The sequence below is a fragment of the Phycodurus eques genome, chromosome 9 (genome assembly GCF_024500275.1).
Source record: "Phycodurus eques isolate BA_2022a chromosome 9, UOR_Pequ_1.1, whole genome shotgun sequence".
NCBI lineage: Eukaryota > Metazoa > Chordata > Actinopteri > Syngnathiformes > Syngnathidae > Phycodurus > Phycodurus eques.
Window position 1 is genome coordinate 25,942,517 of NC_084533.1, and position 24,138 is coordinate 25,966,654.

Below are 24,138 nucleotides of genomic sequence, written 5' to 3' on the forward strand. Positions count from 1 at the left end.
ATAAAAATAGAGGTAATCATTTCACGTTACTTTTGTAATTGAGGTTGTACTGCAGTGCATTGCGTTGCATTGCACTGCACTGTTTCTGTCATCATGGTGTGTTCTGTTGCCGATTCTCCGTATTTCTCCAGTCCTGGGATGATGACTTGTTCAGTTCTCAAGCGCTGGATAAATGGGAGCTGATCGCCGCAATATTGTTTACTCGTCATTCGCCTGTTTTGCTTGGCACATTTCTCCTCGTATTCCTTTCCACGAAAGAAATTCCGGTATTCCGACTCGTAGATGGTATTTATTTTTGTGTAGCTTGTTCTTGCTTTCACTTCTCTAAATGTGTGTAGTTTAGAAAATGTTTCTTTGTTTTTTCTTGTTCTCAACTTGTGTAGTTAGGGTTTCTTCTTTTGCACTATTTATCTTTCGGCTGAGTATTTTGGTTCACTTATAACTTCACTTCCGTTTAGTCCTTTTGGCGTCTAGCTCCCATAGTGCTCAGCATATCCACCTTTCATTTTGTGGTTATTGTATTATTTTTTGTCAGCCTTTTGCCGACTTAGTTTTTCGTTTCGTATGTATCTTTGCTCGCGTTGCCGTGCGCTCTTGGTTAAATACAGTTATTGCTTATTTGCTCCTAATATTGTGTTGGCTCTGCTTTGGAGTTGAAAGTTCTGTGCACGCGACCATGACAGTGTCTAATAATTGGAACCTCTCAAGTAGCTAGAAAAAAAAAAGGCCTCTTATCTTCACGTTTATGACAACAGGCCCATTAAATACTTGAAGAATATCATCTTCAGGCAAATTTGTAAGAGATCTGATCATTCATCACTGGCAGATTGTTGAATTAATGTGATTAAATGCGTTATTAAGCACGTTTTAGTTAATTTGTCAGTGATTAATGTGTGAATCCCTATTTGGCAAGTGGAGGTGCTAATCTTCAGTAGGAAGGCGTGCAATTTAGCTATTTTAGTTAAAAATAAATAGCCATTTGCGCGCAACAGGGGTAGGGTTGGACTTATCTCATTCACTGCCATTGACGGCTGTTGAATTAAAATATCCATGTTAACATGGAGGACTGGGTAAAGGTAAAAATACAATGTTACCAAGATGATCTCAAATCAAGGCAAAATATGCATTCTCTGACAAGATATTTCTTCTTTACCAGACAGCTTTTGTCTACGGGCAGTTCAGTCATTTTTTTTCCCCTTTAAAGATCATAATAAGGTATTATAACTTATTGCGGTTTTATTACTGCTTATGAGTAAGTTTGGCTTAAAATAAGAATTGATTCTACAAGTGTAGGTTGTATGAATGCACTCTAGCGAGATATGTTACTTGAGAAATCTTGTAAAAGTGTAAAATTTCACCGATAAATTGATTCGCACGGGAGACCAGCATTAGCCTACAGATCATTTAATGACGATTCCAGTTATACGAAGTCTCATTTTCCTGAGACAAATGTTGAGAAAGTTGTGACCCTTTAAGCCAGCAAACTGAAAATGCAGCCCTTTCTGAACACTGTCTTCATGCAAATACAAGTCGAGATTTTAGGGATGACCTTTTTTGTTGAATCTGAGTATCAAACGTTTCATAACGCTCTTCATCTTTATCCTATTTTCAAAAGGTCGGTATCATTGGAATGCTTGCCAAACAGAATCAGACAAACTATAATAGTGATGAGCTGATGAATTTAAAATAATGATTGAAAGCCACAGGCCCAGGTTTACAAATGTCTGCGTATTATAATGTGTGTTCTTGCTCTAGAGAAATTTCTAAGTCGTGATTAAAACTAGGAGACGTGTTGTACAGTATGTAATCAGTCGTGGTGGATAGTGGTAAGGTGAATACTGTAATGCGAACGTGATGAAATGGGCTCGCTGAGTTACCACTTCCGACAGCCAGTCAGCAGTGTATACACACCTCGCTACTAATTCTGAATTTGTTGAATTTAGCTGCTCTTACTGTATTTCTTTGTTCTACTTTTTCTGGGACAAGTTCAAAGAGATTGCGTCATTTCATCGCATCACCTCAAATCACTTAAGATACAGCCCTCTAAGCCGATACTATATACTTGTAGACTATACTGTAGCTACCATTAATAATGCCTTAAATAGGATGGATGGCTGGATGCGTACCATTCGTGATAGCGTAAACAAGATAAACAAGACGATAATGGGTCTGGTGTCGTGACCCACATGTCACATAGTCTTGGGGTTTGCAGAAACCGCCCTTTTCGTGTACCCAGCCGCTGCCATCTAAATAATCAATACCCTGCCACTCACCGACTCTTTGCCACCCTCCACCCGCTGTCCCCGACTCAAGAGGAGCTCAAAGTCAGGCAGAGCGCTTCTTCTCTTTGCCTCGTCAGCGCTCGAAACAAACAGTGCCCACGAAACCTCTTCTTTCGCTTCAAGAAAGCAACATTGTTGTCCTCATCCTGTGTCTAGTTCAAGTTGCACACCAAAATCAAAAGGCAGCAAGCGCTAACATACAAGCGAGGCTAACTGTAAAAGGCAACCTTGGGCAAACTGTGATGGGCGACAAGCAGGCAAAAAAAAGAAAAGAAAAGGAAGGAAGGAATGGAAGAGAGAGGCAGGCTAATATGAAAGGCGGCTTTAATTTGACGGAATACTCGCCCTCTTCCAGAATTTCCTCATGTTCTTCCAGGAAAGGACAATAGGGGGGAAAAAAGCAACACTGATGAGCATCTATCTGTTTAAGTGGCCTTTTATTGAGGGATAAAAAGCATCTCTTTGCCTCTGTTCCCATCCACTGCCTCTCGCTGCCAATACGAGAGGAGTGAAGGTGGTCGGAACACAAGGGGGCAAGGATTTTTCAACAAATTATGCCGACATTAGGGCGACGCTAAATGTGAGTGCATCACTCCTTCATGGACAGCAGCCATTAGATTTCATAACTGTGGGTTTCTTAGAGCTACTCTATCTTTCTGTCGATTTATAGATCCGTCAAGTCAATATTTAGTGCAACTTATTATTGTTATTTTTTTTGACTAACTTAAAAAAAAAATAATAATAATCTAGATTGTTCCACTTTAAAAGGGTTCCATTTGACCCGCTTCACAACAGGAGGCTTAATGATGAAGCAGATTCACCTCCAACACAGCGTTTCTAGATAGGGGTGAGAGAAAACATGAAGAGAAAGAACAACATCGGTTATTTTCATTGGGGTTATCTAAAACAGGTCAACGAGTTGCCACATAACAGGAGGCTTATTGAGATTCACCTTCAAAGCCGTTCCGAGGCGGAAAGAAAAATGAAGAGAAAGAGCAAAAGAAAAAAGTAGTCCAGCAGAAAAAGCTGTATTCATGTTTTTGTTTTACATTTGAAAAACAATATATTTTTCTTGATTGCTCAGTTTTAAAACGGATCAATTTGACCCGCCGCACAACTAAAAGGTTTGTAAGGAAGCAGAGGCTAATGCTGTTTTCTGCTGTTGGGGAAAAAATTGAAGAGGAAGAAGAAAAATGTGTCCATCAGGAAAAAAACCGCTGGTCTGCTGTCAGAAGATATCAGCGCCGACAAACGGTATTAGATTTAAAAAAAATGTTTTAAAATGAAGTGAGTTGTGGAGCCAAAGGGGGCAAATTGACAAATGCGGAAATTAACCTTCAGCGGAGGTTATCGGACGTCATTGTGTGATCGTCACTGCCGTGCTGATGACTGTCAAAAGGCCATTGGGATTTCAACATGAATTCCATGTATAAAACTTGCTCTTGTGTTTTTCTGTTTTCTCTTTCAAAACGTCTGAGAATTGGAGTCTTGTCAATAGCATTGACGTTTGTTAATCTGGGCCGACAGGCTATCATCACAGCCATCGAAGATTGAAGTTCTTCAGATCTGCGTTGTGCAGTAAGTCGTCTTTGCACAGTTGATTAAAAATGACAGTCGTGCTTTTTCGAGCGGAACGCAAGATCAGTTGAACAATTACAAAACAGTTGCGCAGGCATTTCAAAATAGTCGTTTTTGGAGTCCTGAGCAAAGCAGCTTTTGTGTTGAAAGCAATTGGCACTGATGTAACCATCTGAATGCATGAATCTTCGTCATGAATCAGGACTCACAAATGCAAGCTCTCCGATAATAGACTCAGATGAATACGTTGAATCGGGGGACTAACTTGAGTTAGCGGAGTCAGTGGAAACACTGCACACCCGGAGGGTTGTGTAGAATTGGGCGATGGACTCAAGTTAGCTGGCTAACGAGAAACACTGGAGACTGACATGATTCAGTTCAACTGAGCAGCTGACTCAAGTTATCAGACCAACAAGTAACACTGACAACTCAAATGATTCAGTTGGACTGGGAAACTGACTCGAGTTTGCGGACTAAACGGAAACACTGCAGACAGACTTATTGGTTCACTGACTCAAGTTAGCGGCCTTACTGGAAACACCACAGACTCAGATGAGTCAGTTCTATGCAGTGACTGACTCAAGTTTCCGGAGACAACATAAACACTGATTTTGTCGGCGGAATCACCAGAAACACTGTAAAGACAGATGATTTAGTACACTGACTCACGTAAGCGGACTCTCCGGAGACACAGCAGACGTAGATTCAGTTTAATCTTGCACGTACTTGAGTTAGCAAACTCCCAGTAAATACTCCATACTCAAATGATTCAGCCGAATCAGAATCAGAATCATCTTTATTTGCCAGGTATGTCCAAAAACACACAAGGAATTTGTCTCCGGTAGTTGGAGCCGCTCTAGTACGACAACAGACAGTCAATTTACAGAACACTTTGGAGACAGAAAGACATTGACAAAAAAACAAAACAGTTACTGAGCAGTAAAGGGTTGCTAGTTATCTGGTAATGCCGGTAAATGTTTTGTTTTTTGACAATTGTGCAAAAAGATGCAGAGTCCTTTAGCACTTAGAGCAGTTCGAATGACTAATATTGCAATAGTCCGGTGCAATGACCATTGTGCAAAGGGCGCCGAGACTTCAAGGAGTGTATGCGGTTTAAAGTGACGAGTCGTGCGATCGTCTGGGACAATGTTGGTTGTGCAAATGTTACAGATACTCCTCAATCAGTGTGCGAATGGAGCAGATGCTACTCTGGCATGAGTGGCCAGTATATGCAAATAGTGCAGCATGGCGAGACAACTACAGTGAGTGCACGAGTAATACATAATTGGCCCCACAGAAATGTGACAACAAACTCAAGTCAAAAAATTGCCAGCACGTTGTAATGAAATTGTAGGTTAGGTGTTTAAGAAGTTGATCGCAAGAGGGAAGAAGCTGTTGGAATGTCTGCTAGTTCTAGTTTGCATTGATCGGTAGCGCCTACCTGAGGGAAGGAGCTGGAAGAGCCGGTGACCGGGGTGCAGAGGGTCCAAGAGGATTTTGCACGCTCTTGTCTTAGTTCTGGCAGCGTGCAAGTCCTCAATGGTGGGTAGGGGGGTACCGACAATCCTTTCAGCAGTTTTGATTGTCTGTTGCAGTCGGAGTTTGTCCTTTTTTGTAGCAGAACCAAACCAGACTGTGATGGAAGAACGCAGGACTGATTGGATGACCGCTGTGTAGAACTGCCTCAGCGGCTCCGTGGCAGGCCGTACTTTCTCAGAAGCCGCAGGAAGTACATCCTCTGCTGGGCCTTTTTGAATCGGATGACCATACTCGTTGAGAAATGTTAGTTTGCGAAAATCTGAGTTTTGCCCATTTTTATAACATTACAGGGGTCAATATCTACTGCTCTAACTGCAGCTGAGAGGGAGGTGGAAAGTGTCTCCTTTTTAAGAAACTTGAGTACTAGTAACAGAAGGTAACATAGTGAGCAGTAATACAGGACCCCCCTCTCAAACCAGGCTGATTTAAGTGAGGCTCTAAAAAGAGGGTGACAACTGTGCTGTAATTCTTGATCCTTGGGGTATTTTGACAAAATGTACCTCACCACCTGAGCTACTACTACCCCCGAAGAGGATTGGTTGCTCCTCTGGGTTCAGTGGTTCGGCGACTGGACCACATTTCCCTTGGTAAACGACAGAAGCGTTATATCATCTGCATAAGCAGGCCAACTGTTTGCCAGTGTGCTGCTATACCTTGCAAGGCTCCGTCTGGCTTGCAACAACAGTGTCATCTCTATTAGCTCGAGTGTTTACTCAGACAGCTTTCATCTTGGACACAGTGCGCGTCCTGCCGCCGTGATTAATGCACCGCCACGGCAGAGGAGGTAAACTTCACCATCCCCCGCCCGATCTTCCCTCTAATGTGCCTCGACAATGAAGAGATTGATAGTGATCATTATGCCGCTCCCAAAGAGTAATGTCACGTCCTGGCGTGAGCCAGGCCACTTCATAATTCAAGCCCCGCTGCGGGTTGCGCCAGCGCTTCCTGACCGGCGACGACGTGCAGCTGCAGCTGTGTCATGTCGAACCACAGTGGTCGCTGGCCTCCTACCGCTCTGTCTCGCTAGCATATTGTCGGTTCCGCCGCCTCAGGGGGACGCTAACGTGACAACGTATGGATTGTCTGATCAACGCAGGTTTTAAACGTAGATGGGTAGTTCATTAGGTTGGTCAGTATGTGGGGAAGAATGCAGGTAGTTTGGTCGGTTGATACTTTAGGCAGGTGGACAGCCCTTTGAGTCTTTTGTGATTAAGAGCTATACAAATGACTTGGACTTGGATTCTTTAGTCGCTTTTGCATACAATACAGCACACTTTGTGACGCCATATCAACTATGAATGTGGTTGCTACCCAACCCCCCTCTACTGAGCCTCTTATCGTGACATTTTACAAGCCGGCATAAACGAAACGACAACCCGAGGGTCACTCTGTATTTGGTTTCCCTCTCGCCCTGAGTCCTCACAGCCTGCTTCATTTGTTTATCTGTATGTGTTTAGCCCCCCCGGTTCCCAATCTTCTTACAGCTTAGCATTTAAATTGCTCGATCCGCCACACGCTTTTAACACATTACACTGATGAAAAAAGCGCAATGCTAATCTGCGCGGGTGGCCGACCTTATCTGCCTAACCACCTGACAATGAGAATCTGTTGCGCACTGACAAAAATCTGTCCTACTGGAGGTATTAACTTTGAGTGTGTAACCTACCGGCTGGAGTTCCAGTCTTGGAATTCTTTCGGACTTCCAACAACTTGTAGTTTGTGAATTTACCGATTCCCGTTTTTATTTTTTGGGAACCCGTCTGTGGTTATGTGCTGAGGCACTTACCTATTTGCGATTTTTGTGTTCTTTCTCTAACATTTTAAGATGGCGCCAAAGTCTCTGTCTAAATATGAATTTGGTCACAAGGAAGCATGTTGAAATGATGCATTTTGACTGATGCGCAAGGGCTGTATGTCGGGGAAGAGCTAAGTTTAGCCTTGGTTGTTAGAGGTGGGTAGGTAGGTAGAAGTTAGAAATGAAGTTGGTAGGAAGAAGTTAGGTCGGTAGAAGGTAGGTACTGGAGGTAACTTGGTCGGTATGTAGCTTTACGCAGAGGTGGGAGTAAGTCACATATGTGCAAGTCAAGTTTCAAGCAAGTCAAATCATTTCTTGGTTTACGCAAGTCACAAGTCAATTCATACAATCTTGCTCCAGTCGCAATATATATTGGAGTGGTAATAAAATGTTTTTTCCACAAATCATAACACTAAAAATATTCACACGTTATAAAAGTTAAATGAACAACAACGGAGATTATGATTGATTGAATAAATTGTACTGAATTGTTTTAAAGTTGTATTTCAGACTCAACTTAACTCTATTTCTGAACAAATCATTCTGTTTACTTTCTGGTGACAACTGTGTCACTACTACGGCTCTTAAGAGAACGGCATTAAACATAAGCCATATTTAATAAATATATTATAGTTTTTCACCTTTAATTTGACACATAACCTGTACAGCTCATTTGAAAAATGCAAATCTTTTTGAGAGAAGTAAAAATAAAGTAATGTGGTTCCTTATGTGTGCACATGCTCTCATAACTAAGGCGGCTGGGTTTTCGAATGAAACAATCTCATTTAGAAGCACTGACTGCATCTTCTAGAGCCGACTCTTTAACGCACCTGGCATCTTCTAGCGCCGACTCCTTAACGCACCTGGCATCTTCTAGCGCCGACTCTTTAACGCACCTGGCATCTTCTAGCGTCGACTCTTTCGTCAGACGTCTCCGCACCTTTTTCAAATTATTATTATTTTTATCTCCACAACATTAGCAACCCCGCTTCACTTCTCCTGCATTCAGCATTATCTTGCTATATATTATGTTATATCTTATATTATATATTAATTATATGTATTATTATATATATTATTATAATATATATATATATATACATATATATATATTATGCTATATTATTATATATATTGCATCCTGCATTATATTTTAGACATGACTCGTTCCCACCTCGATAGTAAATGAGAGAGAGAGAGGAAGAAAAAAATGAGTTTTGCGTGCCGATGAACCGAAACGAAAGGTTCAGACAATTATCATAAACCGTCCCACCCCTCCCTGCGTTACTTGGCTGGACTAAAACGTGGACAATGACATCATATTTATTCTTAATGATCTCAAACCAGTCAATGAAAGTTAATGTTTGTAGTGACGGATGAAGTTTTTGTTGTGGTTGTGTCTTTAATGCGCCATGCAAACCATGCAGGTTGCCATCCTCTTTTTGGAGACTTTATCGACAACATAATCCTTGAATCCAATTTTTGTTATCTTTGGAGCTCCTTCCATTGTTATTCATGCAGGTAGCTACATCACACTGGCAAGTGCGCAACAATGCAGACTGGGTTGCCAGGTTGGCGCGAATGACCCCCCGCCCCAAAAATGTTTCTTTCTTTAAAAAGAAAAAAACATCACAAGTCATAAAACCGACTCGAGTCCCTTCATCTCTGGCGAGTACCAAAAATGAAGAGAAGAAAAATGAGTTGAGCAGAGAAAGTTGTATTCTAGGGAGCAAGGATGGTAGGCTGGTCGGTCCATAGGTAGGAAGTAAAGGTAGTTCACTTGGTATGTAAATTAACCATTGATATAGGCAATTCTGAACATTTTGTGGGGGGGGGTCGTCAATTACTCGCATTTTTTCACGATTACACGATGGGGCTCTGTCCCCACTGTAGGATTTTTTCATGCGGTAAATCTCAGGGTGTAACCGAGGTTGCGGTGTTTAGCATAATTATCCTTACACGTATCTAATCCCCCCATTTATCTCCTGTATGTATTTTCAAGAAATCCTCCTGCGTGGCCTGGCTTCTCTACCTTTAGCCGGAACAAGACACTTAGTCAATATAGGTAGCCATATGAATATGTAGGCGCTCGTATGATTGCTTACTAAATCACAGGGATTACAATATTGACGCGGCCTTGAATAAACACTGGGACAAGGTCAAAATGCACTGTACCTTTTTTTTTAGATATGTATATATATATATATGTGCCTGCCACACTTTAGCAGATTTTTTTCCTCTCTGTTTTAAATGATCTCGCTCCGGTGGAATGATAATATTATGAAGGAGGGATTATCATAATTCGATGGTAAACAGTCTGCGTGCGTGCGTATGTGCGTGCGTGCGTGCGTGTGTGCCCTCCGAGCGCCCAGTGTGATTAGCTGTGCTCTCAAATTGTGTCCGGAATGGCAGATTGATGATGATGGTGATTAAGTGTACCTGGGGGTGCAACATGATGAGACACACTCTCTCTTATATTGCGGAAGGCACCATCACTATTTTATTACCTAGTTAGCTGAGTAAGTAGGTCGGTATGTCGGTTGGTAGGCGGTAGTTAAGTCAGTAGGTAGGTAAGTAAGCAGGTAGGTAGATTGTAGGTAGGTATGTGGGAACGTTGGAAGGTGGTAGGAAGTTTGGAAGGTAAGTAAGTAGGTAGGGGTCAGGTTGGTGGGTGGAAAGCAGGCAGGTTGGTTAGGGGGTAGGTTCGTTGGTAGGTAGTGAGCTAGGTAGATTGGTCAGTCAGTGGTTAGGAGGTAGTGCGGTTGTGTGATAGGTAGGTAGGTGCGACTGTGTTCGGTGGTAGGTCTGTTGAGAGGCTTATTAATAAGTAAATCGGTGAGTCGTGAACTAGGTACAGTATGTAGTTGGCAAAAATCGCACAATTCTTGTATGAGGAAATGTCTTATTTCAGACTGCACATAAAGGCAACAGCGGACTTCATTTGCCAGATAGACAACATGTAAACGCCACGTCAACATTTCTACCTTCAAGATGTAGCTGATGCAGGTTTCATTCCCGTTGCGCCTCCCAATCAAAAGCGGGCATTGTTACCTTACCGGACTTGTAAAAGTCAAGAGTTTTATTGGCTCACATTAGCATGTGCAGCATGGTTGTGAACCGGAGATTCCACAAGACGAGGGAATAATAATAAGGCGAGCGTATGCAAACAGCTGGAATTCCTGTGTGCATTCTGGCTGAAAGCTGATCCTCGCCCGCCACACGGCGCTGCTGTATCAACATGTCTAATCTGAGCGTATAGTGCACACGGCGCGCTCATACAATATTAATACTGGCCGAGGAACTTAGTGCAGGCAGCTGCTGACAATTGATGCTCGTGCTCGGCCATATGCCGGCTCTCTCTCGAGCTCGTTTATTCGGTTGTCAGTCATCTCGGCCTTCTCGTGATCCTAATTCTGATGGATGTATTCCAGTGTGAAATGAGTCACCCGGGCGTGAACGCGGACCAGCCCGCGCTTACGTTTGGTGAGCGTCTGTGTCTGTCAGAGGAGGCGTGCGCCTCTGTTATCTAATTGGGGGGCCGAGCCAACGCGATTAGAGGCAACCTGGAGTGCGGACGCTCTTTTGGACTGGAGACACGTTCGGTACACACGCCTGCTGCTGAGGGCTTGTCTCCAGACTCTGTTTCGACACAAACATATTTCAGACTGCGAATGTTCTTGTGTTTTTTTCCCACGTCAGGACTTAAAGTTACTCTCGGGCATGGCAGATTGATAGCGATGGTGATTAAGTGGACTGAAGGCGGAAGGCACCATCACTGACCACTTTAGGTAGGTGGGTAGGTACAGTATGTAGGTAGTTAAGTCGGTTTGCCGCTATGTAGTAGGTAGGTAGGTCTTTCGGTGGGTATGTAGTAAGGGGGTAGGGAGGGTGATAATTGGGTGATTTCATCATTCTATCAGTAGTTGGGTAGGTAGCTCAGTCAGTCAAGATGTAGGTGGGGCGGTAGGTAAGTAGGTAGGTTGGTCAATCAGTCGGTTGATTGGTACGTACGAGGTAAAAAGGTAGGTCATTGGTAGGTTTTTTTTCGGAGAGTAGAATGTAGTTTAGTCGAGTAGGTAGGTAGGGGGAAGGTCGGTAAAGGCTTCTTTATACGAGCGCGGACGGCGACCGCGCTGACGTCGCTGCGGCTGTCCCGCGCGTAGTTTGCCTTTAGACTCGAGCGCAACCCACGCATGCTGTTTTGAGAGTGTGTTGCAGTTCTCCTCCAAGTCGGGGGTGTCGCTACGGCTGATATTGGCTCGGACACCACAGGGTGAAGTTTCCTCAGCATTTTCCTTTTTTGCCATTTCCTGGAGCTGTTTTTACTTTCCTTCCAGTAACAAGGAACAAAGCAACAACGATGGCGACCGCGACAGAACAAATGGACCTAGACGACCAGATGGTACGTTTAATTATGCTGCAAAATCGATCGAGAAAGCGGCGACGTAGGTGGTCACTACTTTTTTCAGCAACTACTTTTGTTGGGTGCGCGGCAAGCTATGCAGAGGTGCTGCGCAGGGCAATTCGTCGGTAACGTGATGCAATGCGGGCGTTGTCGGCCGCACGACCGCGAGCGTATGAAGAGGCCTTTAGTCGCTTTGTTGGTGGGTAGGAGGTAGGTTGGTAGCTAGTTAGATATACTGTGTAGGTCTGTGGGGAGGAGGTAGGTCGGACGAAAGGTAAGGAGGTAGGTTGGCCGGTTGCGGTCTGAGGTCTGTTGCGAGGTAGGTAGGTACGCAGGTAAAATAAACTTAAAGTTATAATTAAAATAAAATAATGGCAATGTATTTATATTATACAGAATTGTTTCAAAAATTAAAAAATAAATAAACTAAAAGATAATTTGATTGGAATTTAAAATGTTGATCAACATCTTTCAACATCATTCATCACCATAAACTGGCTCCTAAAATAGTCGACTTTTGCTACGGAGTGTTCAGTGCGTCAGATCACCCTTTCTGTTGGTTCGTGAAAGGCAAATTGTCAGCCAGTTGCTCGAACACCTTGAAGATGTTTGCACTTCAGTGCCATCCCGGCAATACTGGCATGTATTGTACCGTATGTGTTGGCTGCACCGAGCATAGATCTGAGAAAGGAAACCGTTGTTACATTTCCATCCTTCATGAGAGCAAACGCTGCGACTGCGGCGAGCGCTAAGTGACGCTCGCTGTGGCGTGATGCTCACGCAGTGCATGGCATACAAGTGCAGTCATGAAAGAGGCTAAATGGAGAGGCAAGCGTAATGTGTGCAGCCGGAAAAAACACTACCGCTTGCTATTGTAGCAGTCTACATCTGTAGTCAGTGCTCACATGCATGGAAACAGTCACAGAAGACGCAAAAATCAGATCTCCCAGGCCTCAACTTGGGGGCCACCAGAAGGCTGGAGGCGCAGCAGCTTGAGAAAAACAAAGAACAATGATTGTCTTTGTTTTTTTGACATATTGAAAGTCAAACTCATCCATTTTTAGTCATATAGAAGGTTAAGAGGGCCGAAAATCCCAGAAAATAATCGATGATGGTTGGTATTGATCCGATAACAAATAAATAAAGGGCCAGTATCGTAAATATTAATATTGATACATATAAAATACCAATAACTAGACCAATACTTTTTGATGCATGGTTTGTTATACTGCCAGAATTGGTATTGATCAAACAATAACAAATACAAACAGGACCACTATCCTCGATACCGAAAGCAATACTGAAACAAGTATCCGTTTTTTTAATTAGCGCTGTTTGTTACCGCAAGACTTGCCGTCAGTACAGTACCAAGTCCGCCATCTGTTTGAGGCGTAGACTGTTATGTTAGCTTCTCACCCTAGCCTCCAACTAGTTAGCTGCCATATGCTTGTCACTTGGAGATAAAAGGAATACGGTATCAAGCTTTTGTGAAGAAAGGCCCGCCATTTGCATCTTCTTTGACTGTTGTCACACATAGCTGTGCCGGCCAGCGGGATGATTTGAAATCAACTACGTCTGACATTCACTACACGTGGCCGCAGACCTCAGAATCTGTCTGCCTGTGACCTGATCAAATTCACCAAAATCGCATTAGACCAGCTGTGCCGAGATTTAGACGCGGTCTCAGCAGGCAGAAAATAAAGATAACGCCAGAATTCGAGTTCCACCGCATCTGCGCCATCTACGAAAATGGAGCCCTAAAAGTCAACAATGGGGAACTTTGAGAGATTCCAACTGTACGTTAAAGCTTCTTTGGCTCATGATCAACACCTTGAACTTCAGTGAGAAAGTGCCTATGGACCCTCCAAAAAGTTTTCTGTGTCATAAATACGCGACTTTAACGAGCGTTACGATTTACCGCAGTATCTCTTTTGTAGCGTTTATGAGCAAGCGCTCAATCAAGTGACGGATGTGCGAGCGTCCGCAGACAATTGCTTTCTCTTCGCTTTGAACAAGCAACATAAAAAGCCCCCGTGGGGTTCTATCTTTATCTATCTCTAAAAAAGAAAAAGAGATAAATATCCATGAAAACGATTACACTGGCGGAACTTGATCACAGCGGGCGTTATTACTGCCGCCTGCACTGCGCTAACTCATACATGTACATTGAAATGAGCTAGCCGGCGGGTCAGGAGTTCAGCCGTAAATCTTCTTTTCTAATGCACCCAAACTCTGTAGCAGTGCGAGGACATCAGCGTTGTGTGATATTCGCAAAAAAAAAAAAAAAAAAAGAATGCATTATTTACTGGAGACCATGATGGCACCAGGAGCCAAAAGATCATTTGGGCTAATGGGCTGCTGCAAATGCATTCATTACTACCGCTAAATGGCTTTGATGAGGATGCTGATAAAAGTTGATGAGGAAAGTTTTTCTGTTTTGTAATGACAACGCATCCCCATTGCTTTCCAAATAGCAGATCGGCTTTCGGCGCTTTATAAAAAGCTACCTTGACGTACAAGATCCAAATATCAGTTGTATCGATACCACGGCTGGTATTTATTGATGTAAAGGAATGATAAGTTTGTATTTTATATCGACCTGTAAACTGCCCAAGTTCTGTCCTAAAGTTGAACTTCATGACTGGGAGTTGACAAAACTATCGGACAGCATGTGTATGGCAAACTTGTACGAGTCACAAATGGGAAAATGTAATACTGTATACCAGTGGCGGGCGGTGCGTTTCAGACCCGGGCCGAATCCAGCGTCACGTCGCAAAATAATGTACAAAAACGCTATACATGCATAACGTGCATATGTGTGGCATTCTAATTAAAGTAGGGACCGAGCCATTTTGCATATTTGAGTATGAATACCATTATTACTAAAGCAAGAAACAGTTACTTTTATCTTCCAATACATCACCTCCAAACAACTCCAAACTCTATAGGTGTTGTAGTGTAAACGTACACTACAATATAGCTAGGTAAGGCAAATGTATTAATACAGCGCATTTCGTACATAAGGTAATGTGCAGTTCTCAATCAATATCTAATAACATGACAAAAACAACAACAAAAAAAAACTTCAAATAAAATACATCAACGGTGTTTCGACCGTTTCAACGGTGTATGAGTGTTTGAGCGCTCGGGACTCTGACGGCCTCGGGCAGATTACATTTACATGGCAACACATAAAAGCTGAAATCTGATTGGACAAAAAAAACCTCCAGTCCTGTACGTTGGGCAACCATGACGCACATTATGAAATGAAGACAATCGACTGTTGGAAATAAATGTATATATATTATTATACAGTATATGTTCCATTATATTATATTGTATGTTAGAATAAATGTTAATAATATTTAATGAAGGTGTAATTGTAGGTCAGAGCCTTTGAGAGTGAAGGCTCTCAAGGCCCTCACTGCACACTACTGCTGCAAAGGAAGCAAGAATAGTCAGCAGCCATAGAATTAAAATAAAATAGACTTGTAGGTGTCATAACAATCAGACAACATGTATGTGGCAACTGTACATGAGTCATAAACACGATACTACATACAACAATAGTCTACAGCAATACAGCTGAACTGTATATACAGTAAACAGACATGTTTGTATTCAACATAAAATGGGTTTAGAGAATGCGTGTGTTGTAATTGATATCTTAGCATATGGACCAGGCGTTGCATGAATGTGTTGACTTAAGCAGATTGGCACAATTAGACATTGTGCAGGCTTCTTCCTAGCTTTCCTTTGTGCGTGTGTGTGTGTTTATGTGTGTTCCCCCGTGGTGATTGAGTGCAGGAGAGCAGAAGTGTGCATAAGCTGGATGCCTCCTTGACAACAACAACACCTCGCTAGTAAAAAATAAAAAAAAAAAATCAATTTCTACCGAGCAAACCTCACAGCGGACGCATGCACGCACGTAGAAGTTAAGGCAGTATGTTCGCTGGGGACCGGAATGCGAGTTGCTCCGGTGTGCTGTAAACAAACATTAGCGTCTGACTTAACTGACTTTTTGTTCCCCTTCATTTTGATTATATTGAAAAGCTAAATTCAGAGTGACTACAGTCACAACCAGTCTGACTAATGACGTATCACTGTTTCACTTAGCAACATAAAATTCAATAGGACTGTCGATCATGAGCAGACTCGCAAATGTAGGGAAATTCCAGCTGCATTTGGGGAGCAACAAAATGAAAGTTGAGGCATTTTGATACTATGCTGTATCTATTGATGAATGAAGCTGGTGCTGCCCAAGCAATGTTTAAAACAGTAGCAAAATATAATATCTAACAAGACCCAGAAAAACTTTCAAGAACCCATGTCCAAAAAGAGACAGGGAGTAAAGCAGCCGTTTTGCCCAGTTTCCTGGGTCCTGGGTTTGAATTGATCACGGAAATGTCATTTTGGATGATTTTAGGTCTATTTGTGCATTTCCAGGTTTGGTTCGAAAATGAACTCCTCCTAGGTATTTTGACCGATCGCTACCAAATTGGAATTTTCACGAGACTGATGTAAAACTGAATTACGAACGATTTGAGTTTTTGTCATTGCGCGTGGGTGGAGCATGCTGGTGAAGTTTGATGACTCTAATAGTAACTCTTTTATTTACAAAATTAAGCCCTTGAATCCATTTTTCCTTAGCACTATGTAATTTGGTAGACGTGTCTGTCTATCATGAGTAGACCTACCAAAAAGTCTCAGTTACCTCTAATACACAGCAAGTCTGCCATTTTGTTTTAAAGCAACCATTTTAGGGTCAATTTGGCCATTTGCGAGGATTAGATTTTTTTATTATTGCGTGTGGGCGGAGCATGGCGGCAAAGATTGCATCTCAGCTGGTAGCTGGAAGCAACGTTATCTCACTTGAGGCAATTGGACGCCGTGCCAGCTCATGCGTGATGTGTGTGTGTGTGTGTGTGTGCGTGTGTGTTTGTTTGTGTGTGTAGGTGTGTGCGAGCAACTCCGGCGGTGACCCCAACCAAGCGCCGTGGGCCGTATCGTGTTGCCGATTGAGCGTGCAGCGCGGCCTCCGAGGATTTAGCGCCGGGTCTTCCACAACAGCGGTCGCGCTGCGAGGCTTCTGGTGTGTGTTTGTGTACCGCAACATGTGCTCGCGCGCACCACCTTCATTTTGAGCGCCCGCTGAGAATATTGACAGCAGCATATACAGCACAGCACACACACACACACCAAGCAAGGCGGTTTAAGAGTAAACCAAGGATTGGCGCTATTATTATTCTGCGCTGGCTCCGCTTTACTCTGCTGCCAAGTGTATTGCAACTGTGGGCTATCAATTCATAGGTCTGGCCCCCGGGAAAAATGCTTTGGAAAGCAGGGGGTATTTTCACACCGCATGCTGCGTGCTCTTCTTCTTCCAACTCTGAAAGCAGTTTATTATTATTTTATTTTTTTCATTTTTTGCGAGCTGTACTGTGGCAGAGAATAGCAAGTGCTAATGTTTGAAGTCAATCAGCCAAAAAAAACAAAAACAAAAAACGGAGGGATTGAAGGGACGGGGAGGGGGTGTGATACAAAGGCACCAAAATGCATATTTGTTCATCATCATTCATCAGCTTGAAAAACAACACATTAATAATGAATGCGGCTATTGCATTCAATATAGAGCAGTGCATTGAATACAGTACTTAATAATACACTCGGCAAGTGTGTTAAAATGTTTAATTGCCTTATTGTACTGTATTTCTTTTGGTAGTGAATTATATTACATTGTTAGTTTATTGACTACAATGGACTCGACTTAAACTTTTTTTTTTTTTTTTATACCAAAAGGAAAAGTTGAAAATTTAGTTGAAAATTACATACATTACAGTGTTACCGTATATACTCAATGACCACTTTATTAGGTACACCTGCACATTCTAATGCCAGGATTAGGGCACCAAATCTAAAAGCAAATACTGTCAACCCTGAGACGAATTGTTATAAAATGCCTCCAAATCATTGAATAATTCTCTTGTAGCATTATGTATTTTTAATATTAATTGTCATTATTTTATTAGGCGTGTTGGAACTCAGTTATTATACTAAAACACACACACACACACACACACACGAGTGTGGCCAGTCGGAGACTGAGACAAGATCAAGACTTTTGGAATTGAGACCGAGACAAGACCAAGTCGTTCAAAATGTGGTCTTAGGACTTCAATATACTGTATTTCTTTGACACCAATTACTACTTTCCTATTAATCATGACCTGGGCGGAATCTACAGAAAGAAGCGGGGGTTCACTGTATAGCTGGAATCATGAAAGGCCGGCTTCAGAGACTACCACCTGTGCCAAAATAGTGTTGAAGTGAAACATGTTACCTGTTTGGCTCAGTCAAACGAAAGATGGCCACACAGAATAAATATTAACCAAGTGTTTTGTCAGCCAGCTAATTGGTAGAAGAGCACGTTTGCGGCGGTGGCGGCGGCGAGCTGTCAGAAGGGAGACGCTAAGCTGTCATCATCTGTGAGATCATCTGCCATCTGCGCCGGCGCGGGGGCTTCTGCATTCACAACTAATATTTACGTGGTGTGCATTCACGATGAACGTCTGGAACTCAAATGTCCGCTGATGAATGACTGCTACATAACCTGCAGCGTTATTTCTGTGGTGCAACCATTATGTAATCCCTGAAATATTGGTTACTTTACCCCCTACCCATCCCTATGCTGAGACGTGGCTTAAAAAGAGGTCTCGCTGTCTGATCAGACAGCATTGAGCAGGAGGAGAGCAGTGAAGGTCTTCTGGCAGAAAATATGATGGAATTCACAACGCTCCGTTCCTTTCTACTTCTACTTCTAAATTGTCAGCTCTCTTTGAGTAAATCCTCCCAACCTCAAACTCACCCAGGGCCCCAATTCCACTGAGTAGTGACCGAACACCCTATCTACAAACAGATTGATCAACGAACCTCTTACCTATCTACCAACCGACCGGCCTCCTTAACTACCAACAGGCCAAGCAACCAACCTCCTTCCTACCTACCGATCAACCGACTTCCTTACATACCAACAGACCGACCGACCAACAACCTACCTACTACCTGCTAACTGATCTCCATACCTTTCGACACCAACAGAGTGATTGACCTACCTCCTACCCACCTATCGACAGATTGACCAACATTCTACCTTCCTACATGCAGACCAACCTGCCCATCAGGGATCCCTGCTGTATTATCCGGACAAGTCTGTGCTATTTCGTAGATTGAACACACTGCAGATAAAGAAACTGCCTTCCCCAAAAGTGTTTAATCCTGGAAGTCATCCATTATTCACTGCATTTAAACCAGATTCTAAAAAAGGCTTTTTATCATTCGCTTTCAGGCATTCCGGGCGAGTTTTCTTTCAGAGATCATATATTGCGCATACAAAGATTAAATAGTAGCAGGAATCGTACGCGCACACCATTTTGTGTTTGCCGAAGGCCGAGCCAGTCGGAGCAAATGGCCTTTCAGTTCCATTAGTAGCGGCATCAGTCTCTTAATGGACAGCAAAATGGCACAGGACCTTTTGCGGTACTTATACAATGAACGTAAAGTCTTTTATGACGTGCGCTCAGCTTAATGGCTGCAAAGCGACTTTTGTGTTAGAACATTATACCGTCCGATATGCAAGGACATTCAATGCTTGAATTCGTGCTCATTTAAAATGAATGTCAGAAGAACCCAATAGGCCTGGCTGTCAAAAAGTGGCACCATTGTGACCACATTTGAATGACACTGACGGGGGCTTGTCTGCTACAGTTCTGACGCTCAATTCACAGACCACTCTGGGAGACTCTTGACCGGGTAATAGCAGTGCTGGATGTTCTTTGCAGTGGGTGACTGTTTAGAACTGAGACGGGCCATCTTTTGTGCTCAAGGGCCACATTTAATTTTTACAACAGACAGACGGGTCATTTGGAGATGACTAACTATGACCAACCGAACTAATGTTCTTCCTACAAGCCTACCTACATATTTACCTACCCACTGACCAACCTAACGACCAACTGGAAGTACCAGCTGACCTAACTACCTCATTACTTACCCATGGACTTACCTACCCACCAAAATACCGCTCTACCTACCTACCAACTAACCTACACATGACTCATCTCTCTGCTCACCTACTGACCGACCGCTCTGCCTACCTGCCTGACTATCTACCAAATGAAAATCTTACGTAATAGCAACCTGCCGACCTACCTACACCTGGCACCGGCAGCAAAGAATGCACCGGCTGGCAGTCGATGTCCAAGACTTCTAGTTTCCTCAGGTCAGCTTTTCTCACCACCCATGTCTCGCATCCGTACAACAGGATGGTGCGGACCGCCCCTTGGTAGATCCTTCCCATCGTGCTCAGGGAGTTCTCGTTGGAGAACCAGAGGCAGGCCGGTAGTCGTGATCCGATTGTCAATCTCCACAGCGGTCCGGTCTGCACACAGCGGTCCGGTCTGCATGAACAAGCAGCTGAGGTAATTGAAAGAATCAACGCCTTCTCGCTTCATTGGGCTGGGGGTAAGAAGGTCAGCATGACCTTAAATTTGGAGGTATTGATGCGTAGGCCCACAGCAAACGCGTGTTGATGTACTGGATGCCAGTCGGGCCATTCGCCATTTGACCTACCTCCTACCTCTCTACTTACTTACATACCGATTGACCAAGTGACCTATGGTACCGAACTCCGACCTAAATAAATATTATAAAAATAGCAATTAACTGATCAATTGATCACTAATCTCCCCCATTAGTCCATCTAGGAAACGTATTAAAATGCCCATCTCCAGGGTGCGTGCATGTAAAGCCCCACTAAAAGCCATTCAAACCAAGAGGCATTTCGGGGGATGTTTATGCAAAAAACACCAGGCGTCATACGACTGCCTCTAATAGATGTGCAAGGGAATTACTGGGTAGCGCTGGCATGAAGTATTCATCAGGAAGAATATTTTAAGAGCCTCTTTCTGATCCGGACCTTTCTGATCCGGTTCTTTCTCATGTGCACTCTGGCTTGATGCTATTTCAAAGCCAGAGCTTTTGATTAGCCTTCCCAGCCACTGAACCTCCACTTGAAAGGCTGACCGGCCCAAGTAAAAAGTCATTGTCCAAAATCCCAACGCTGATTCATTTTTGCACTGAATCCTAATTCTTGTGAGAACAAACTCTTCAGACACACATCTTTTGAGGATTTGTGTGCTTTGGACGCAAGTCTCTTTGTGGAAAGGACTTATTTTCATACGTTCAGGGCTTGAAACCCTCACCTTTGTTTGAAATCCTAACCCAGGTTTGACATCCTAATTTGAAACCCTAATCCTCTTTTGAAACCCTAATTTGAAACCTTAATCCAGACTTGAAACCCTATGACAAAATCCTAACCCTAAAAACTAAATGTGGCCGGAAAACCCTACTTTCAAACCCTAACCCTAATTTGATGTCGTAACTCTTGCTTTAAACCCTAATTTAAAATCCTAAACCAGGCCTCAGTTCCCATTTGGAAACCCTAACTGAGGCTTGAAACCTTAACCCTTGTATGGAACCCAAACCTGACTTTAAGGCTATGTTAGGGTTCCAAAATAAGATCTCAAACCCAAACTTTAAACCTTAATACAGGCTTGAAACCCTAACCCCTTGTTTGAATCTCTAAACCAGGCTTCAAATCCTAATTAAAAATCCTAGCTCAGGCTTGAAACTATAACGATAAACCCTAACCATGGCATCAAATCTCAAATTAAATCCTTCATTCTGGCTTGAAACCCGAATCTTACTTAAACATAATTTATTAGTAGTTAGTAGTAATAATGCATTAGCGGTTTTATCGCTCGCGTGAATGACTTTGTCTCCAAACTGTCATGGCTAAACGACAGCTTTATTTTGCTAAATGTCTCATGTTTAAGTCGTCCTCCTTTATTGTTATTATTGTCAGTGCAGTCTTGTTTCCAGGCATATTTCCCCTGATATTTCAACACAATTGTCTCCATCAGCGAAGCACTTAGGCCCCAGGTGAGATACAGCAATTCCCTCTTCTCCGCCCCCTCTGCTTTGCTTCATTACAATTTGTACAACCCACCCAAACTAAAACTTTGGAACTCCAATTTTTAACCCTAAATGGGACTTGAAACTTTAATTTTCAGGCCTAACCTTAGTTTAAAGGCGGCACTTAAAACCCTAAATTTGATAGCCTAACCTATGCTTGAAATCTTAATTTTGAAACTATAACCCTGGTTTGAAAGCCAATTTAAAACCCATACTTCAAACCTGAACCCTGGCTTAAAACCCTGAATTGAAACCTTAACCATTTTTAGAAACCCTAACCCATGGGTTGAAATGCGAATTTGAAACTCCAGCCCTTGCGAGAAACCCCAATGCGTGGCTTGAAACCCTAATTCGAAATTCAAACCCTTATGTGAAGCCAGATTTGAGAATCTAATCTGAAAGTCTAACCCTGTTTTAAAACCCATATTAGAATCCCTAATCCCTGTTTGAAACCTTGACCGAGGCCAGAAACCCAAATTAGAAACCATAACCGAGGCTCGCAAATTCCTAAACACCGACTTGAAGCCATGATTCGTAACACTAACCTTTCTTTGAACCCCTAAACGAGGTTTAAAACCTTATTTTGAAACCCTAACCGAGGCTTTAAAAAAATATATAATAATAAATCATTTAAAAAAATGCTTGAGCTAGCTTGAGCTCTTAACCCTATCTTAAAACCAGAGTTTGAAACCCTAACCCTGGCTTTGTTCGAAACCCTAACTCGAAAGCCGAACATATTTATTGTGAGTGAATCCTTTTTTTTTCGGGCATATTTCCCTTGATATTTCAACTTAATTCTTTCCATCAGCGCCACACTTGTGATTCTCTCATCTCTGCCTCCTTCTCCTCTTCTTGCTTTCCCTCTCCTCTCCGTCAAGTTTGCGCAGGAGTATGTGCTGATGGAAAATGCTTGAGTTAAGAATTTTTATTCATTTATTTATATATTTATTTTGCAGCTTTGCTGCAGTTGAAGCAACAGCTGACACTGATCCACATTTCTATTAGCCTGCTTAGCACTTTTCTAATAGGACTCTCCATCTGGCGCTGGAAGATGAGTGGGGCATCTTGTGTTCATTATGGTTGCCTTGCGCGTTTAGCACTGGGAAAACAAGAATACTTGCGCTCTGCTGCATCATTTCAGATGTTCACAATCAGCTTTGGACTTTAAATAAGGCATCGACCGCCGAAAAACGAAAAAACAGGTGAGTGACATGAACGGGTATAAAAGGAGCATCCCTGAAAGGCTGATCTGAGATAAACTGATGCAAAGTGGAAAAGTGTGATGTGATCTGATGAGTCCACTTTTCAAATTGTTTTTGGAAATCATGGATGTCGTGTTCTCCGGGCCAAAGAGGAAAAGGACCACCTGGATTGTTATCAGCGCAAAGTTCGAAAGCCAGCATCTGTGATGGTATGGAGGTGCGTTCGTGCCCATGGCATGGCTCACTTGCACATCTGTGAAGGCACCAGAAATGCTGAAAGTTACACACAGGTTTTGGAGCAACATACGCTGCCATCCAAGCAACTTCTTTTTCAGGGACATCCTTATTTATTTTAGCAACACAATGCCGAGCCACATTCAGCAATTTGAAATCCTATATCTTCTTTGAAACCCTAATTTGGAGTCGTAAACCCATCTTGCAAACATACTTTGAAACCTGTAAAACCATAATTTGAAGCCCTAAATAGAAACTCGAATTAATCTTAGTTTGAAACTCAAAATTTCTTTGAAAACCCAAACTGGTCTTCAAAAGTCAAATTGGAAACCTAACACTGACTTGAAATCTGTATTTCAAACCCTAACCCTAGTTAGAAACCCTAACCTAGGCTTTAAAACTTAATTTAAAGCCACAAAACTTGTTTTAATCCCTAATTTGACACCATTACATTGATTGCTTGAAACCCTAACCCTGGCTTTAAACCATAATTTGAAACCCTAACCCTAGTTTGAAATCCTAATTTTGAACCCTACCCTTCGCTTCAAACCCCATTTTGCAACTGTAACCTTACTTTGAAACCCTCACCCTGGCTGCTTGTAACCCGAATTGTGGTTCGAAACCCATCTCTGAAACCCCAACTCCATCTTGAAACCCTGGTTTGAAACCTTAGTCCTGGAATGAAACCCTATTTTTATAACCCTAATCTTACTTTGAAACTCTTAACTCTGATGACTTGAAACTAACGCTAGCTTCAAACCCTATTTTGTAAGTACAAAAACATTATATTGGAGACGTGAAGAGAGACAAAACAGGCACTTCCCAGATAGTCTCCTTTGTTTTAGTGCAGCTATGTTAGCAATATATGGTGCTGTAGCGCTGTTCCATTTCTGCGTTTCGTGAGCCATTGCGCAATCTGAGGTGAGGCCGTAGCACTCTATGCAATATTGAGCAATTTCAATGATGAATTTATTTACATTATTGGATTCAATAAGAAAACACAAAACCCACAATATAAAGCACAGACCAGATAACTAAAATGGAAAATAATTCATCATTATTAATAGTATT

At 42.6% G+C, this 24,138-nt stretch overlaps 2 protein-coding genes across 4 annotated transcripts in view; both read left to right on the top strand.

Moving 5' to 3' along the window:
• Positions 1-24,138, top strand: part of LOC133408122 (teneurin-3) — a 68,144-nt gene that overhangs the window by 41,769 nt on the left and 2,237 nt on the right. The window lies entirely within an intron of this gene.
• si:dkey-237h12.3 (teneurin-3) overlaps positions 11,537-24,138 on the top strand; it is a 120,552-nt gene continuing 107,950 nt past the window's right edge. For all 3 annotated transcript variants that reach the window (XM_061685400.1, XM_061685402.1, XM_061685401.1), the window contains exon 1: positions 11,537-11,596. The gene's annotated coding sequence lies outside the window, so the exon portion shown is untranslated. The remainder of the gene's footprint in view (positions 11,597-24,138) is intronic.